Source organism: Mauremys reevesii, linkage group 8 (assembly GCF_016161935.1).
Source record: "Mauremys reevesii isolate NIE-2019 linkage group 8, ASM1616193v1, whole genome shotgun sequence".
Lineage (NCBI taxonomy): Eukaryota > Metazoa > Chordata > Testudines > Geoemydidae > Mauremys > Mauremys reevesii.
This window is the reverse complement of record NC_052630.1, coordinates 92,222,091-92,242,511: the sequence shown is the minus strand read 5'-3', so window position 1 is coordinate 92,242,511 and position 20,421 is coordinate 92,222,091. Positions and strand designations below refer to the sequence as shown.

Here is a 20,421-nt window from a genome sequence, read left to right as displayed (position 1 = left end):
TCTGCATTAAGAATTGATGTGATACTGTATATGTTGTATTACAGTCACTCAAGTGAACTACGAGATACCAGCTCCCTGCTGAGTGCATACTTGTGTCAATATTTCTGTTAATTGTTGCATTACAAATTGTTACAGATCCCAGTGGTGGGAGTTCACATTTATTCCTGCAGTGGCGTTGCCGACACCTACACACAATCCTATGAGGTTTCAATATACTGTGGGATTTGCCTTTTGAAAACGTTATCACAGTTTATCAGTCCAGTGTCATTCCACATAGCACTAACAGAACAGAATCCAGAACTATGCAATGATGCAAGGGGTTCCCCCACTCTCCCCAAGCATTGTGTAAACACTGTGTGGTTAGACTATCAGCATGAAATAGCTAAAACAAATTAAGTGAAGGAAGTTTAGTGCTCTTGTACTTTGTGGCATTGGTACACTACTGATCATATTAACTAGCATCCTGTTTATACTGTAAATGCAATTTGATAATGGTGGCATACCTGTTATAAAGATGGCGGAAAGGGTCAGATTTATTAAAGGAGATATTCTGTTTGAGTTTCAAGAGTTTATCGGATAAAACCCAAAAGTCTCATTGACTTCAGTGGGAGGAGGGTTAGCCCATGGTGATCATTGTGAAATAGGGTGACCAGATGTCTTGATTTTATAGGGACAGTCCCAATATTTGAGGCTTTGCCAATATTACCCCCGATCCCCCTGTCCCACTTGCTGTCTGGTCACCCTATTGTGAAATGTCTACATACAAGTGCCTGCAAATGAATCAGAGGGTTATCGAGGGAAAAGCCTTATGGGTAAATTCCCCTGGCCAGTGCAAGGTTGTTCACTAAAGTTTACTTTCTAGGGGCAGGTCTACACTAAGGGCGGGGGTCGAACTAGGGTACGCAAGTTCAGGTACGTGAATAGTGTAGCTGAACTCGAAGTACCCTAGTTCGAACTACTCACCCGTCCAGACGCCACGGGATCGAAGTCCGCAGCTCCAAGGTCGACTCCGCCACCACCGTTTGCAGTGGTGGAGTACCGGAGTCGACCGGAGCGTGCGGGGAGTTCGAACTATCGCGTCCAGATTAGACGCGATAGTTCGAACTCCGAGAAGTCGAACTCACCGCGTCGACCCGGCAGGTAAGTGTAGACTAGCCCTAGTGCTTTGTAGCTAATGGCCACACACTGTGTAGTATATGGATGATAGCATGTTTCTGTATTTAGACATTGGGTAACTATTACTACAGCAATATGGAGAGTAACTATTTTAAAATTTGAATTGAGATGAACATCACTTGTTTGAGCTCATGAGGGCAATGAATAATCACTCCCCATCATGACGATGACAAATCTGGCTCACATGCAAACTTGCTGTCCCCAAACTGTGCTGACAATGAATTCTCATATGGGGGGGGGGGGGCAGGGGTGAGATGAAGGAAGGATTGTTATCTCTCATTAAAAAAAAATCCTGGGTGGGAATCATGAGCATGACGCTATACTTTCCATGACTTCATTTACCAGCGTGGTGAGGTTTTCTGCTCCCAACCTCTGTGCACCCCGGAGATCAGTTTAGGTCTCCAGGGTTCTGCTGGAGCCACAAGGCCATCTGAGGGAAAGCCCAGTTCCGCCACTTTGCCATCAAGGCCCCTTGTCTCCATTCCAGTTCCCTTGCAATGTGGCTTTGTAGGGAGGGGGGAGGGTTTCATTGCCCCTGAAAATCCTCATAAATGAAGATTCCACAGCAACAAGGGGATTGTGCAAAGGGCTAATTACAGCCTGGGGCTGCATTAACCTTTTGTGTGGATTCCCCACTGGGATCTGTGTGTGTGTGTGTGTGTGTAAAGAACCCATCCCCCATCCTTGCTTTGTCCTTTCTCTCCTGCCCCCTCCCCACAGGCAGATTTTAGAAACATGGAGGGCCTTCTTCAGAGTCCCAGGGTGGGTGTGAAATGGTGCCACAGAGACATCTAACTGCCCCACTGTCGCTCAGGAACAGTTCTTGTGAACTGTGCAGTGGTCCCTGCCATGGTCAGAAGCTGCAGGGCAAATCCCTCTGAAAGACTGAGAGTTGGGTTGCTTACTGAAATGTGCTCTTTGTAGAGGGCAAATGCATGAGGAGGGGGTCCGGAGTAGAAAGGAGTTCAATGCTTTGTCAGAAGTGCAACAGAGATCAGGAGGAGTAGCAGTAAATAAGAAATATAATATAATATAATGAATATAATGCTGCACACTTACATGGCATTTTTCATTGGATCATTCAAAAGTGCCATTAAAAAGTAGGTGGTTATCATTAGCCATATTTCAAAAATGGAGCATAACGAAGTAAAGAGACTTGCTCAAGGTCATAAAGTGAGTCAGTGGCAGAACTGGGACCAGAAACAGTCGTACTTTAGAGTAGTATTTGCCAGTCCATAGTCAAGAAGGCATGCTTAGGAGCTGAACTCAGAATTACTCCCACAAGGCTTGCCACGACAGGCCAAATGCACACAAAAGTAAATAGTGATTTTTGCCTGAGTTTGACCTGAAGGCTTCGGCCCTAAGGGATTCAACTAACAAATCCCCGACCTCCATCCATTCACAGGGAGTAAGGCCCTGGTGGAATCGTTAAAACGATATTTATTTAATTCAGGAAATCATGTTTTCTAGATCTCCCACATGGAACTTTGCACTGCCCTAGGCAGTCAGACTGCCCTGAGAAGTTTGCGCTGCCTTCTGTCACAGAACTGCTATGTCCCAGCCCTAGATCTGGCAACATTACATGTCGCATCTGAAAAGTATGTGAGTATTACAGTGATAATAGTCCCATAAGAATGGCCATACTGGGTCAGACCAAAGGTCCATCTAGCCCAGTATCCTGTCCACCGACAGTGGCCAATGCCAGGTGCCCCAGAGGGACACCACCAAACCAGCCCCTTCTATAGAAATACCTTCCATAATAACACCCTGACTGATCTTTACTAACTCTCTCCAGGGTAAGGTTGCCCTTTAATAGGAACTTCTTTCCCAGCCTGCTTTTCTGGGTCTGGTCCTTTAAATCTGGCAGATCCAAGCAGCTGCAGCCCTAAAGTGGCCATTTTGTTACTGGCAGTTGCTTGACTGCACCTTTGTTTCTTTCAGGTGAGTGAATGTCTGTTTGTCTGCGTATATAGCACCTTCTAACTCTGAGAAAGGAGAGATTAGAGAACAAAATAATTGCTGTAAGTAAGGCAGCAGGAGACTTGGAGTCAGGATCTCTATCTTGTCTTCCCAGCTCTGCCACACATTTGCTGTGTCATCTTAGCTCAGTCTCTTAACTTTTCTGCACAGAGTTTCCCTGTCTGTAATATGGGGATGATAATATTTACCCACCTCTGGGAAAGGCTTTGAGTTGCTTGGATGAAAGCTGTTATATGCTATTGTTATTCTTCTTAAATACACAAGTATCCCTAGTATCCACAGTAGACCACTGCTATAGAACAATGTATGCTTTTTCTTTTAAAGGAGAGTACCAGAGAAGTAAGTACTGATAATCCAGTATAAAACCATAAGATCACTGGAGAGGATGGGATTCACTTTGGAAAAAGCAGGTAGCATAGAAGTAATGTGAACCAAATGCATTAGTATTATACTAGAAGGTCATTTACTACTAGAAAGTATGGATGGTCTTATGGTTAAAATATGGGTCTGGGAATCGGGATACCTGGGTTCTATTTCTGCAGTACTGCAGATGTACTGTGGGGCTTTGGGCAAGTCTGTGTGCTTCAGTTTTTCCTGTCTGTGAAATGGACACAATACTTACCTACCCCACCTGGTGTTGTAAGGTTTAATTCATGGAAGACGGATCCTGTAAGACTTGATTTCAGTGAGGGCTGGGGCACTCAGAACTACTTTGGATCAGGCCTGGGCTGTAATGGGCTTTGAGATCCTCTGAGGGAAGCTGCTATACAAATATGATGCATAATGGAAGCTGATTCCTTCAGGTCAGTTTAGAGGCATGCTGAAGGGAAAATGCAGCGTGTGCTCCCACTATGGCTCTTTTTTGGCAAAGAGAACATCTGAAGCAAATTCCTCCGCTTACTATACTTTAAGAAATAGTGATCTAAAGACTCAGACATTTTCTATTAAAGTTTTAAAAACATAGCTTTAAGTCATATATTACACAGAACACTTTCATATCTCATCTGATTCAGTAGGTTTTAAACCCCACAGAGGTCACATTTTGAAACACTACTCACTTTTTACAGCATCTCCAAACATTAAATAAAAATAAAAATTATTAGGAGGAATAGAGTCATCCACAGAGGCTAATAATGTGTCACTTCGATATTATTAACAATACTGTTATTTCTGGTTCATATTAAGCAGCTCACAATTGCTAATAGCTAGAAAAAGTAGTCTTTAATTTTGATCCATCTATGTTACAACTCTATTGGTGTCAGGGGACCCAGCTACAACTCAGTGGTCCTGGACCCAGTTACAACACCCATAACATGAACAGTGTCCCAGCATCTAAACTAAGGTCTGGAACTGTCCAGCTCAGTTATGTGACCCGATTACAGTAGGGTTAAGCTGCATCCCCACTACAGATTTGAAGTGTTTTGTAACCAGTTCAAGATCAACCTTGTTGCAGTCAGGATCCCTGATCGGATACTTGAGATGTAATGTAAATTGGGCCTATGTTCTTCTTATGATTGGTGATGGAGAGGAAACAAACCCCCACCACTTATCTTTATAAATGGCTGAAATAACAGCTTGGATCTGAATACCACCCACACTTTGGAGTGCCCCAAATCAGAATGTCCGTGTTTGTTCTGACTTGAGTCCAACTCTCATTATGTTTCGTTTAAAAAAAAACAACAACACCCTAATTTTACTAATTACAAAGACAAATCTTGTTGAGTTACAAATGCACTGAGATCTTCTGTCAAATACAAATTCAGGCAAGTAATATGCAGGCTGCTTATCTTTAAATATTAAAATGTAGTTATTTAATTAATGAATGAATTAAAACAGCAGACTGTTGAACTGGTCAGGTTTTCTAATCTCTAAGGCTGAATAACTGGAGGCAGCCCTGACTTTTTTCTCCGTTGCAGTTGCAGGTCATATTTGGTGTTGATGATTTGTAATTTATCCAACAGGTATAGGCACATTTCCCTCAGGTAACATTTGTAAACAGAAATAAAGCTGGTGGTTTATTGTTTGCCTCAGAAACTCTGCAAACTCTGTGTCATAGAGTAGGCAGTGATGTGTAACCATGACCAGTCATAAAAAGAAACCACAATTGGTTTTTTTAAAGGTAGAGCTCTAAAAGCATACTATGTGGATTTCCATGGTGTAGCAGCTGGGCCAGAAATGGCTTTTTCCCCCTGCTAAGAATGAGTTATCTGATTCTCTTTTGTCCCTTATTCCAATGTTCAGCTGCATTTTAGTGTTCAGAGCTATAAGGATGTATTGAAACTTATGGAGCCTGCCATTTTAACTATCTCATCTTAGCATGATTCATCTCAATTTACTTTCTTCAAAAATGTAGTCTAGAAGAATATGAGCCATCTCTTTGGGCTCACTAGAAGGCTGCATGAAAGGAAGACTGTGCCAGCCAACTTGTAAGAAAGGTTCACTTGTCATGGGGCCGATCCTGCAAAGTAATTAGTGCTTCCTGGGAGCTGCTGAGTAGCCTCAACTCTGGTAGAGGTCTATGGGGCTGTCATCAGACCCGATCTCCTCTTCATTGTGCTTCTAGTTAGATAATAAACACTAGCAAAAGAACACGTAACGAGTTAGCAGTGTCAAATGTTCAGCAATGTGAAGATTAAAAGAACCTCAGGTAAATGTGGCAGGTTTGTAAGAGCTAGTAAGATCACTAGCCCGGGATCACACTAGCTTCTGTTCAGAAAACAGATGATTTTTGCACTGTGGCCTCCAACCCACAAGCACCCTAGGGCAGATCCTCAGCTGGAGTAAATTGCCACTGACTTCAGTTATTACGTGTTCCCTGATTTTAAATAGAGCTATGACAATATATGCCAGCTGGAGATCTTCCCCTTTTTGCACAGCTCCTATGATAGCCCAAGGGAGTATCACACACTGACCCCTGGCACACTGGACCCTTTATAATGTGTTACAGTCATGATGCAAAATGCTCTAGCTGTAGCAATCTGAGCCAAAGCACCGTAAATTGTTACAGGAACACATTTTACTGTTTTGACTTGATTTCAACAGAATTCAGATTCACCCGAACTTTAACAACTGGGTAATGAACACAAACTTTAAATATAATTCACTGTGGGTCCTTCTGCCCTGTTAGTATAATGAAGAGTCGAAACACAAGCAAATATCATTAAAGTGTTGCAGTATATGAATGGGAAGCTATTAATGTGTTCAGAAGACATAGAACTTTCTCCTTCAAGAGTTCAGTGACACTTAGTCTGTCCTGTTCTCCCTCCACACTTGTAGTCACTGATACAGTGAAACAATAAAATATCACAAGACCTGACCCTTTGGCCTTTATGAATTATCTGTTTTAGAAAGATGTGAAAACTACCTTTTATATCCAGCATAATAGATATTTAGACATTGTGGATCAATAGTGAACAAGTTTGCTGGTTATAGTTAATGGGTGCCAAAGGGGCATTCTGACATTGACCTCTGACACCTTTCTTGACAAGAAATCTATAGAGGAAAAAAAATAGGCAAGACTGCCAGTCTTTAAAGTTATGAACATAGATCTACAGCGAATAATGGTAATTTTCGTGGAGCAGAAATTGTTCACACTTTCTGTTTCAGATGAATTTCTCCAAAATCCTTAATTCTGACCAATGTCAAATGAATAACTGGCCCTTGGTGAACATCTGAAAACAACTGCTTTGCTATATGACACGTTTTTCCATTTGTCACCCATATGATATTCTTCCTGCTGTCAGAGAAGACTTTTCTCTTTATAAAATGGGTTGTCATTTATAATTCCAAACAGGCACCGTTTTTTAAACAGCCATATCATAATGGATCTGTATACGAAGAAACGCAAGCTTCTGGTCCTTGAAAAGAAACTAATCTGAACAGATTTTTAAAAGAAATTAAGCTTCTAAAATTGAATGTTTAGGATTGTCTACAAAACTTGTTGCTAAGACTATATATTGCCAGTGAAGTATTCAACTTAATATTTTATCTAGTCTATTGAATATACTAGTCGGCTTCTCATGTATTTAATTGATGTAATGAAAGACTATTAATAAAGATGGCGATGGCTACTGATATAAAAGTATACTGCTGTATCATATACTTCATGGTACATGGTAAAGACGGTTAGATTCACCAGTCACTGTTTAACTGAATCAAATAAATAGCGCTAATTTCTAACAATCTGTCCTAGATGGTAGCACAATTCAGTATTCATCCTGGTACTGAAATTAGCTTTGTCATGTCGAGCCAAAATGAAATCTCTGTGAAAGGGTGGGTGAAATTTCTTTCAAAGAATATACCCAACAATGTACATACTGTATTATTATGTCACACTTCAGTAGCACTGAACTGAAGTCTCAGTGGTCTTCCTGCTGCTAAGCACCATTGAAAACACATTTGTCCTGACTGTTCTTTTCTTTTAACCCCCCTCTCATCTTGTGCAAGATGAATCACTGCTGGATCCAGACTGACTCTGAGGGCAACGCCAGGTCTTGAGGAGGTAACCTGCCTCCTATGGCTTAAACATTTTAATTAATTTTAACACTAGTGCACAAATGAGAGTTAATCACTCTACTGCCGTGCTTTCTAATTTACCAAGTTTATTCATTAAAACTTTCCTCACTGGACTTTGATTGAATGTCATGCTTTTTTAGAAGGCCTCTCAAACAGCCCTAAGGCTTTTTAAACTGATATCTCAGGCAACTGCCGAACATCTCTTTAGAATTTGCTTTGCAGGCAAGAATGTGAAAGTTTGGTAGGTGAGGAATACTGAGAAAAAACAAACCAGAAACCAACCTTCTTGAAAGCAGTAAGGCAATGCAGGACCTTAAAAACACTATAGTAAAAGTAGAAGTTACTAAAACTTTCTGATAGAGGAAATTACTTCACTTGTACAAATTCTTGACCAAAACAAATTCAGAAGCAGTACATTTTATATATATAAATACACACTATAATCATGCTTTTTTGGTTAGTACCCTGCTTTTTCAGTTAGTACAACAATATAAAATATAATAAACACAACTAATGATTTTACTAGATTTCAGAGTAGCAGCCGTGTTAGTCTGTATCCGCAAAAAAAAAAAAAACAGGAGTACTTTAAAGACTAACAAACAAATTTAATTTTTTTTAATTTTATTTTAAATAAATTTAAATAAATTTATTAATTTTATTTTTTATTTATTTAGCAAGTACTCCTGATTTTACTAGAGTATTTTAATACTATAAACGCTATATTGTTATATTATATTGCTGTACTATCTAATGAAAAAGCAAGGTGATAATATTATTTGTATTAGGTAATATATTTACAATGTGTTTGCTAATCTAATTATTTTAGTATCAATAGAATGAAACCTTAGTTACACAGTTTGGTCTATTAATTGCCAAAACGAAAATCAGAAATATATTGTTTAAATGTTTTTTTTTTTAATTTCAAATTAACTCAACCAAAATGTAATCTTTACCTTTTAATTAACTATATTCAATATTAGGTAACAAAATACCTCATATTTCAGTTTCTTAATGAAGGCTGCATCCAGAAAGACTGACATTCATTCATACATTTAATTGTTTTTTTTTAGTCATTTACATTACCTGGATCTACCGGTGTACTCAAGCTAAGAAATGAAAGGTTCCACGCACACAGTTTTGGGGAAAATTGACTGAATTATTACATCCATAATATAGATGGACTTCCAACAGCTGTATAAAGGTAAAACTTTATATCTGGCACTTCTGTATGTCTAAATGTTATACACATTTATACCTTTTCTCCACTTCCCCATAGGCACACCATGCTCTAATCACTGTGTGGGCTGCATTGGATGATTCTCCATGACCCTTTTCGTATGACAATATAGAATTTACTCTGTCCACACTCAGAGTTTGCAGTCATATAACTGTGCCAGTACCCAACCAAGCCTATAGCTGCTGGCATCTGCTGAAATGGCTGCAGACTTCACAGAGCCAGTATTGAGGAACTGGTCAATAGAACCCCTAACCAGGCTCCTGTGCTTTATCCCAGATTGAAAAAGATAATACAAATCTTGGTCTTTTAAAACCGATTGGAGTGGGAATTATCTCAAGAATTTTGTCATACAGAAATTGCATCAATTCCAATACATTGTTAGATGCTGGCATTTCAGCTCTAGCTTTGACTCTTCTGGATCTGCCCTGTACTCACGTCCCTGAGAAGTGTGGCTGACTTTGTCATAACACACATTTATATTTAGTTGACTCCAGCAGCCTCATTTCCTTTCAGAACTTGTTTTAACTGTACATTATGTTCTTTCTCTGACCGCCTGTAAATTAGAATGTCACCCATAAAAACGTCCATTCCTGCCAAGAATTGCACCATCTTCTTCACATTCCTTTGAACATTTTTTGGGATGCTTGTAATACCAAATGGAAGGCAATATCTTCCAATTAGCATTGGAAACATTGTCAGCTTGGCTTCATCAGGATCGACTGGAACTTGCTACCAACCACTAGCTGCATCTATTGATGAGGACATTGTTGCATCAGTTAACTTGGAGAGTGTATCTTCCATATTGGAAAGGCTATACCTTTTCCTCTCCCCCCGCCCCAGCACTATGGTGTGAACAACTCTGTCCATCCACTAATATGTTCTATTACACTTTTCCTCTACACCCTTCCCTTAATTTGGATTTGAACTTCTGGGCTCAGCTATGTTGGGTGTGTAGGATATGGTCCCTTCTTTCATTACAATCTGAGCTATTTCTCCTTTAAGCAGGCCCTTTTCACTGAATGCTGTCCCAACTTCCTCTCTGCAGTCTATAATATTAATGGCTGCAGGTAAGTCAAGGAAGCTACTTATGATGGCTTCATTAATGACAAAGGTGACACAAGTGCTACTCCTTGTCTTTGTAGCTAGTATGGGCTTTGGAATCACTTAGGTGATGAAAGTGTCCAAACTAAGGCGATGGGTAAACCCTTTAAAATTCTCATTACAAATCAACAACCTCTGTCCTGGAATCAGTTTTAAATTTAGCAACATTGCAAATCTTAAGCTTGACAGTCCCACCTTATTCACGAATTCTGGCTTTAAGACACCAATCCCAGGAAATAGGCATCACTCATATTTGACCAATGTTGTCTCATTGTTTCCTCGTACTCCCTCATCTGTCTGTAGCCATCTTTTGTCTTATATTTAGGTTGCAAGGTCTTTTTGTTCTGTGTCTCTACAGCACCTAGCATATTGATGTCTTGGTCCATGACTAGGACTCATAGGCACTATGGTAATAAATAATAATAATAATGATAAATAAATCTCCCAATTTCCTTTGCTGCAGCAGACATGTTTCCAAATACCATATTCTTAAATTCCCTGCACAACTTCCACTGACTGAGCAGACTTTGTTTTGTGTTCTTCCCTGCCACACCTACATTTCTGCCCAATGAATTCAGTGCTCTTAAGAGTCACTTTTCATGAAGTTTCTCTTGCACATGGGGATTTCTTTCTTTGATATTTCCAATACTTTCTTATTGGGCGACTTGAATTCTCACTAGCCCAGAATGCCTTGCCAGTGGCACTGCCTGTCCCAGACCAGGGTGACCAGACACCAAATGTGAAAAATCAGGACAGGGGTAATAGGAGTCTATATAAGAAAAAAAAAAACCAAAAATCGGGACTGTCCCTATAAAATCGGGACATCTGGTCACCCTACCTCAGACATTATCTGTGATTTTACTAGGAGTTCCTTGTTTAAAATTCTAACTGCTAAATGATCTCTTGTGTCCTTTAATGACACCAAAGTCATACTGCTCTGCTTATCATATGGTGCCCGTTTAAAAGCTTTCTGGGCCTCTGCTCCCTTTTGTAAAAGCACATTTGTCTATACTTTCCTTTTGGAATGAAATGTCCATCAAACATTTTAAGAATGATCACATAATGATTCTAATCACCTGTGTGGGGAAATTATTTATCAATATTTTCAGCTTCGCTCCCCACGGTGTAAATTAATGGGTTGACCCGTATGTCGCTGTGTTGCATTTTGAATTCTGGTGAAGTGATGGGCCTGTTCAGGACCAGTCCAGTCTTGTGAAGGGTTGAATTTTTACATTTTCTTTTTCCTCTTAGTTTTGGTGTGTCCAGATGAGTCAACTTCTGGCTCCATGACACGGGACAGTGGTACGAATCACCTGAAGAGTTGTTTTCTTCTAACACTGAACAAGGAACTTAATTAGAGTAAGGAATACAATGTTATCCCTTGAGCTACTCTGTCTCTCTCAGCTTTTCTGTTAGCTTCTACCTAAACCCTTTCCCATTGCCTTCCTGTTACAGATTTAAAGACAAACATAGTCTCACAGTAACTAGTAATGAATAGTTAAAGGTATAGTCAAAGGGAATAGTTAGTGAATTACTTTTAGGCTCAAATATGTCTATATGGAGTGTCCCTGAATTAATTTTAAATGTCAAACATTTGTAAAAAATCAGTCTGTTGTCAGAGAATTCCCAAAAAAACAAACAAAAAAAGGATTCCATTCTTCAGATACATTATTAGTTATGAATAGCTCACCCAGCTCTAGTCATTACCTAGCGATGAAAAATTGACACTAGTTATTAGGATAACACACTTAATTTAATTAATAAAAATATTAAGATTCACCATTAACCTGCATTTGCTCAGCATGCCAGAGGGGTGATTAGTCAGAATGGCACAAAAGGTTTTACAGTACTTGCTGCTCCTGTAAGAACTACTTTTAACCCGTTAGGATTTTCCAGAATGTCAGGAATTAAGGCAATCTTTAATGTATACGTATACCCGAGCAGTGGTTCTTAAACTGTGATCTGTGGAGCACGTCCAGTTGGTCACAAAGGTGAAACATTTGTCAGTCTTCAAGCTGAGATGATTTCTGCTCCTTGTAGCTCTGTGCAGATCTCTTTTAGGGATGTTCAGAGATAATTTTGACCATCTCCGGCTGCTTCACATCTTTCTCTGTCAGGGGTTGCTTTTTTGTAAATTCAACCATAATCAAATGTGCAAATGGCAACAAAATCAAATACCCAGGAGAACAGAAACAAACTGCAAACTGCCCTCTAGAGGATAGAGCAGCGAGAGGATATTCATTATTAATCTATGTAAAATCCTACATTCAGGGGAAGGAAATAAACAGCACAGATACCAAAATCTGTTGATGTACTAAGCAGTCCTCCCCAGTGTATTAAAGTGAATTTATTTCAGTTTTGTGGCTGTAATATTGTCCTGTTCCACATAATTGAGAAATCCAGTTGCCACAGTGGAATTGGAATTGGGAAGTTTGAATAGGAAGCCTTACAAAGTGGTCCACAGACTCAATGAGCGTGAAAACTACTGTAGCGACAAATCTAAAGGAAGCATTTAGAGTTGGGAATGAATAAATATTTCATTTTGACTGTAGAAAATTTCCAAATCACATTTTTTCACAACTTTCCATCACACTAAAGGGTTTCTTGTTTTGTTTTGTTTTTTTGCCCTGATTCAGGATGGAAATAAATATCAGAATTTCCCAGAGGATGAAAATTTCATTTTTGATCAGCTCTACCTAAGTGGTCTGAGCACAGACCTGGGACCTAGGAACTTCTGAATTCTATTCCTGGCTCTAACATTGACATAGTGGCATTGGACAAGATAGCTCTATGCCTCGCTCTCTGGCTCCCTGTTGTTGTAGTTGCTTTGAAGACAAATTAATATGTTTATAAAGCAATCTATAAGGGCTAAGTGCTATATAGATACTAATGTGGAATGAAACAGATCACTTGGGGCCAAATTCAACGACGATATATTTGACTTCGGTAACCTAGATGCCCCAACAAAAGCTTATATTGTATTACTTCATTGCTGCAGTAGTTGCCTGTATTCTTTCCCCCCTGAGGCAAACCTTGAGGTATCAGAACCAAAGTGACAATATACCATCAACACATGAAACGACTTTGAATTGTTTCTTTGTCTGATTTTTGCTAATATTTAATTAGAAGGGGATGGATCTGAACCGAGCCTCTAGATTCTAACTTTTAATTCCCTTCTTTCAAAACCCAACCCCAGATCTGGATCTAAATTTTACAGCTTGAGCCCACCTCTAGTAACTAGTGCTAAGAGGATGATGAAATGAATGGAAACCTGTTTGGATCCCCATCTCACTTTCACGCCACCCCCCATAACACCCCATATGTTCACATACACTCCTGAAGGGATGAGAAACTAACAAGAAAGCAACCTGAGAACAAACAAAAAATGTTTTTTTTCCCTTAAAGATAAACTGCAAACAGGAGCTTATATTGCAGTAAGGTATCGTGCTGATTTTCTTCCGTAGAGAAATGCGTGGTTTCTCCTCTGCTGACTTTGTTTTTTGGATTGCCAACTCTTTGGAAGAAGAGTCATATATACCCAGAGGAAAAACAATTAATGGACACACACACACACACACACACACACACACACACTTTCTCTCTCTCTCTGAAGTGCAGTTTGTCTGCACACATGTACCAGCAGAGGCTGCTACACACCTCATTAAAAATATATACCAACTAATAATTTAATTGACTGGGAGAAGTCAAAGGGGAAGCAAAATTCTGGGCATTCCCGAGAGGCGAGGAATGTGCCAGTTTATGTAGGCTAGAGCATGTTTTTAAACTCACTGCTAACACAAGCCCCTTTCTAGAGAACACCGTAAACCCAACAGGGTTGGAAGAGCTGGACAAGGCAGCAGTCCCATCTCACAGTTCAGTCATGTCTTCTCTGCAAGATGGAGCAATTTTTTAATTGCAGTGGGAAACTACTGGTTTTGTAAGCAGACGGTTGATTGTGTAGTGGAAGGTTTGCAAATTTTTCAAGAAAACCTGCACCCAGTTCCAAGCCTACTTTACAAACTTGTGCAGCTCTGCATTTACAATAGCATATGATCCTTAGCTCACTCAGCCAAAGGGGCAGAAGGTGGGAGGGGAGGGGAGATGAGGTATCTTCCCCCTGAGAGCTCTCTTCTGAGTCTCAAAAGCCTGTCCGCCTCTCCCCCTCCCCACCACACCAACATTTCCTTCCTGGGTCTTTTTACTTTTTGGGCTAATTAGCCGCATAGCTCTCTCCAGCCCATCCACAGTCTATCACTTCAGCACAGCTTTGCACCTCGGGTTTACTCCAGGGGAATTGAACTGGTGATCCTGTGATCGGAGGGCTGGTACGGCTGCTGTTGGCCACACTGTCACATGTCTCTGGGTGAATTAACAGGTTGAAATTCAGTGGCTTTGATAGAGTGTCACTCTGAACTATTTTTAGATTAATTAAAAAAAAACAAATTCAGGGGTCCGAACCCATCTGAATGGAAACACAACTAGACCTGCCAAATTTTACAGAACTCAAAGGAAGAGGGAAACATCCCATCCAGGGAGACACTCAAGTTCCAACATTTGGATCAACATCTTGATTTTGCCAGCTGCAACTGCGGGTGTTTGAATCAGGATTGTGGTTTGGACCTATCTCTGCTCCACACAAGGAACACGGAGGGTACGGTCCTACTCATCTCCTTGAATGTATCTTGAGAGGATTTCACTGTTTACAAGCATCTTTGTATCCAAAAGTTCTTCCTTTTTCACTATTGTTGATCAGAAACCATGTTCTTTTCATCTTGTCGTGTCTCAAAGGTTGACACATCAGGTTGTGATGAGAAACATCTGCTTATGTAATTTATGTTTCATTAGACCAGGGGTCGGCAACCTTTCAGAAGTGCTGTGCCGAGTCTTCATTTATTCACTCTAATTTAAGGTTTCGCGTGCCAGTAATACATTTTAACATTTGGAAGGTCTCTTTCTATAAGTCTATAATATATAACTAAACTATTGTTGTATGTAAAGTAAATAAGGTTTTTAAAATATTTAAGAAGCTTCATTTAAAATTAAATTAAAATGCAGAGCCCCCTGGACCGGTGGCTAGGACCCGGGCAGTGTGAGCGCCACTGAAAATCAGCTCACGTGCCGCCTTCGGCATGCATGCCATAGATTGCCTACCCCTGCATTAGACCATTCAACATGTCACCAAGTGGCTGCATCAAATGGGCAAAAAATGTTATGGCTAGACACATTCAGCTAGGAAAAAAGGGAAGATAGGCAGCTAGTTCACTCGGCACTGGACAGGATGGAAGAAAAAGACTGATTTTACATTTTCTCTTAAAACACACTTGGACAGAAAGAGAGGTTGCCTCAGGGACTGAAAAGCCGAAGACTGTGTCTTCAGTAGGAAAAACGGTGTGTTCTTAACGCGAGTTAGCTAACTTGAGGTAACTAACTCGAGGTAAAATTCTGCTAAGATCAAAGCAATTTGTACTTTCCAAACAAGTTAAGATGGCAAGTTAAAGATTATACTCCCTGATAGTCTTGAAATCAACCTGCTAATTTGTGTGAAAACTATGAACTGCCTTGTTTTCCTTGATTTTACCTCAGGTTAGCTAACTTGAGTTAAGAACACATATTTTTTCCCCTATTGAAGACAAGGGCAGAGAGAAAGCGAGCGAGATGTTGCGTAGTGGTATGAATACAGGACTGGAAAGCAGGAAGCCCTAATCTCCTAAACATGAATCCTTCATCTGACACAGGCTCCCTCTGTTTCCTTCGGACAAACATTTCCAACACGGGTGTTAAACACCTTTGAAAATCAAGCTACTGCTATAAATACGGACAGTGAGATTTTCAAAGGAGTCCAAAGGATTAAAAATTAATGCATTAAAATGCATAGGATATATGTGTTTAAATCATATAGATTGCTATGAACAATCTCTATCCAGGGGCTTCTCTTTAGGCGTCTAAATTTGAAAGAGTTGGCCTTAATCTCAGTTTTGCCATCTATGAAATGGAGATAACACTTTCCTCAGAGGGGAATTGCAAACAGTGGTGCTGGAACTAGGGGGTGCTGCCGCACACCCTGGCTTGAAGTAGTAATAATAAACACCAAAGACATGGTTTCCGCCATCAGCATCCCCACTGTTCCAGCACCCCCAACTGCAAACATTATTTAAGATTTAATGTTTGCATAGCACCTTGAAGATGAAAAGTGCTAAGTATATTATTAACTTTACAAATACTTTAAAACTTTGTTTCATTTTTTAAAAAATGGACAGATCATGAAAAATTTAAAAAAGAATGTTAATTCCCCCAAATGTCCTGGGTAATTGATTAGAATTTCTAGCAAGTGCCAGGTATTTAGGATAAAAAAATGTCTCCTGACTTCAGCATTATCATCCAAAAATTCTCATTAGTTTCTCCAATGTATTCAAATATAATTTCCACCCCGAAGTTTTTAGGTGATGAAAGAGATTAAAAATGAAACCATAACAGTCTGCACAGTATTTTACATTCACTGACCTTTTGTATAATTTGATATGTTCCTTTGGATGTCTATTCTGAGTGTGCTGGGGGAGAGTTTGATTTATAAACAGTGTATGCACACAGGATTTTTATGTACTTTGTTCACACCATCAGTTTTTTCTTTAGTCACTTATAGGCTATTTGCAATTCATTAAAGTACTTTTCTTTATCATGTAAATTGCCATTTATTTTTTTATCTTTCCAAACTGAGGCAGATTTCTTAAAATGGAAGATTCCCAAAATGTTGAGTTTATTTTCTCTGTTATTGGGTTCTTTGCTTGTGCATCGTATTATGGAACCTATTGCACTACCAGCAGAGGGGTAGATTTGGGAGGGAGGGATTTTCAAAAGCACTCAGCATTGGCCTAACTCTGCTCTCATTAGTGTTTGAAAATCTGAACTTGAACCTTCTATAGTACCTTTCAGCTGAGGATTTTAAAGGATGTTATAAATGGTAATTAAATAACTATCACAATACACCTTTAGGGAGCTAAATAAATACTGTTTTACTACAGGGACAAACTAAAGCACAGAGCAGTTATGTGACTTGCCAGAGGTTATGCACTGAGTCAGTGGCAGAGGTTTTAACTCCCAGCTCATCGCTCTCTCCCCATTGACTGCCTCTTCAGAACCTCCTGCCCCAGCTGGAAGGGGTAGTGTTGGGGTACTATTCAATTCTTAACTCTCCACATGATATAAGGGAGTTTCTTGTTTGAGAAGAGAGCAAGCCTGAGATACAGGGCAGAGTAGAGGACTCATAATTATTTGGGAGACCTGGGATTCAGTGGGAGTTCTACCACTGAGCAGCATATGACCCCCGGCAAGTACATATTCAGAAGTGTCTAGTAAATACTGGGTCCCTTCATTTCTGGATGCCCAGCTTCTGACAATTATATCTCAAATAGGGCAGCCCAACATTAACCGGCACATACAAATATATAGGCTGAAGGGGTCACATTTCTGTTTCTCTCTTCCGTTCCCTAGATAGTATCTCCAGTGGCAAACACCACGCTGGGGCTCTGGATCAGTGCTCACTGAGATGACAGAGTGCCAGCTTCTGAATCACTAGCACTGCTTCCAGTGGCATTTTGAAGTTTGGTGTTCAAAAGAACAGTTAGTGGTTTCCACTCAAAACTATAAGCTGGAACCTCCTTTCCCTCACACTGTCCCAGAATCCTCACTCACACAATAGACCCCCAGGTACCCTCTTTGATTTTCTGTTGGTGCCTTTAAACTTCTCTCCCTACCTGCCAGGAGCAGCGCAGAAGTAAGGGTGGCAATACCATACCATGCCACCCTTACTTCTGTGTTGCTGCTGGCGGCGCCTCTGCCTTCAGAGCTGGGCTCCTGGCAGCAGCTGCCATTCTCTAGCTGCCCAGCTCTGAAGGCAGCGCCACCATCAGCAGCAGCGCAGAAGTAAGGTAGCAGTACCACAACCCCCCCCTACAATAACCTTGTGACTCCCCCCACCCACAATTCCTTTTTGGGTTAGGACCCCTACAATTATCACACTGTGAAATTTCAGATTTAAATAGCTGAAATCATGAAATTTATGATTTTTAAAATCTTATGACTGTGAAATTGACCAAAATGGACTGTGAATTTGGTAGGTTCCTAAACATGAGGGTGAGAGGCTACTGAGCTCCCTCGGTGGTTTTCCTCCAAAAACGGTTTCATTTGCCCCTTCCCCTCTCCCTGGGCATTTTGGCCTGGGGAAAGGGGACTTTCAGGGAATGCTTTGTACTGGGGCAGAGAATTTTACTCGTGACTGTGCAAAGCCTCTCATAGGGGTAAGGCTACTGTGCATTTCAGTCAGTAGGAGGCTGTCCTAGTGGGAAAAGATGTGCTGGTTGCTTCCTTGTCAGCCTTGCACAAAATCTGTCTCCTGCCAAACAACTGTGGTGAGAAGGAAAGGTGAGAAATCTCCCACCCCTCGGCCCCATTTACACCAGGATGGTGTGAACTTTGAAACCTACCTGGGACCATTTAAATGCTACTGTTATTAAAACTTAAAAAACAAGGATATTAACACCAAAATGCTATGTTAATGCAAAAAAGTTTGAACAGTTAGAGTTACATTAGAGAGGGCGTGGACAAATCCTGGTCCCAGCAGCAACAGTGGCTCAACTGCATTGCAAATACATATAGGGTGACCAGATGTCCTGATTTTATAGGGACAGTCCCGATTTTTGGGTCTTTTTCTTATATAGGCTCCTATTCCCCAGCCCTAGTCCCCTGTCCTGATTTTTCACACTTACTGTCTGGTCACCCTAAATACATAGTATTTTCTAGTCCTGTTTTTCGACTGTAGCCAGCTCCGGGACAGGTGCCTAATGAAGAAGGTGGGTCCAGGTGTTTCAACCATCATATCCTCTATGGAGGGGCCAACAACAGTTTCACTCCCAGAAGCATTACCCACCTGTTGGAGCTCTTCCTGAGGTGGTGGTTTAGAGAGGCACACAAGTGAGCTCTAAACGAATAGCTGTGTAGCGTCGACCATGTGTAGCGTCGCCTATTGCTCCTCAGGCTGGAAAATGTATGCCCTAGAACATACAGGGTGTGCAAAGGGGTGGAGCTTCAGGGGTCAGTCTTGGCTTAGGAAGCACTAAGTAATCTGTGACTTGCCTACAGTCTGTTCCCGTCCCCATGCCATACCACCACAGCTACAGTCAAGGGAGGTGTGTGAGCTGGAATCCCCTTCTCCATATAAAATAGGGAGGCTACTGGCAGGAAGTTGTCCAGGAAGCCTTCACCCTTCTTGGGTCACAAATTGCTCAAATTTGTTGATCTTCAGGGCACACTGCAAACCTGACCTATGCACCCAGGCTTTTGGGTAGAGCTGTTGTTTCTGTAAGGGAGGGGCATATTCTTGGACTTCCTTTTTACGGTGGTTCCCTTAGTTTTGGCTTGTGAGTACGGAGTAACTGCTAGCGTCACTTTTAATTTGATTGCATTATTAATTTTGGCAAAGGTGCCCAGAATGGAGGATTGTCCTGTATACTGTCTGTTATAAATCTAACATGGCTGTTGGAATTCACATTGCCTGCTTTTGGTGGTGTAGTTTCTTACTTTGAATCCATATAAAAAAAATCTAATTCCCTTTCCTTGTCAACAGCAAATAACTTTGATCTCAATAACTGTTTAAGCTCTGTCACAAAGAGAAAGAAAGTCAATAAACAAAAGTCGTGAAGGCAATTCTTCCTCCTCCAGCACTTGTCCCCAGTTCCGCCCCAGTCTCCAGAATATCTTCGTATGATTTATGAGAATTCTAGGAACATGTTGGCCTCGTCCAAATTATAAACTGGAAACTTTGTCCTTTTCAAGCTCACCCTCAACTATGCACAGCAAAGAACAGCAGTGTTTTGTCCTTTGTACCATATTGCCATGGCTATCTTCCTTTCCGGCTGACTCGTCTTTGTCCACATTTGGTGTGATAACAGAACATTTAGTTCCTGACACTCAGTACCGCAGCGTATCTAGTTATCCCTGTCTTGCATATGTCCGGATCATTCTGCAATCTGCACTATGCTATTGCATCCATGGTGGTTAAAATAAAAACTAAACAGACACGGCAGTTTTAGGCATTCGTGTTTTTAACAGTCTTTTAAAGAAAGAAACATCTTATTGGTACCACTCACATTTGGAACAAAGAAAATCTCTTGTCTTTTAAGCGACGTATTTCCATTTTTTTATTCTAGCTGCATCCAAGGCATTTCCCTCTGTCTTCCCAGATTTTAAATATATCCCTTCTCTGTGCCTAATTACATTTGGTGAGGAAGGTGATGGTACAGAAGACTTGCTCAGACCTGCTATAGATGTACAGGATGGAGTAATAAAGTAGGGCTGGTGACTAACAGCCAAGGACCTGGGGTATGTCTTACTGCAGATAACCTGGGTGATCGGCACCT

The 20,421-nt window shown here is 40.6% G+C and overlaps 1 long non-coding RNA gene across 1 annotated transcript; it reads left to right on the top strand.

Moving 5' to 3' along the window:
* Positions 1–3,045: 3,045 nt before the first annotated feature.
* On the top strand, positions 3,046–13,320 carry LOC120370957. Its single transcript, XR_005584084.1, has 5 exons — positions 3,046–3,117; positions 7,603–7,657; positions 8,742–8,872; positions 11,261–11,368; positions 12,646–13,320. It is a non-coding gene; the product is annotated as an uncharacterized LOC120370957 (long non-coding RNA).
* The last annotated feature ends 7,101 nt before the right edge of the window (positions 13,321–20,421 follow it).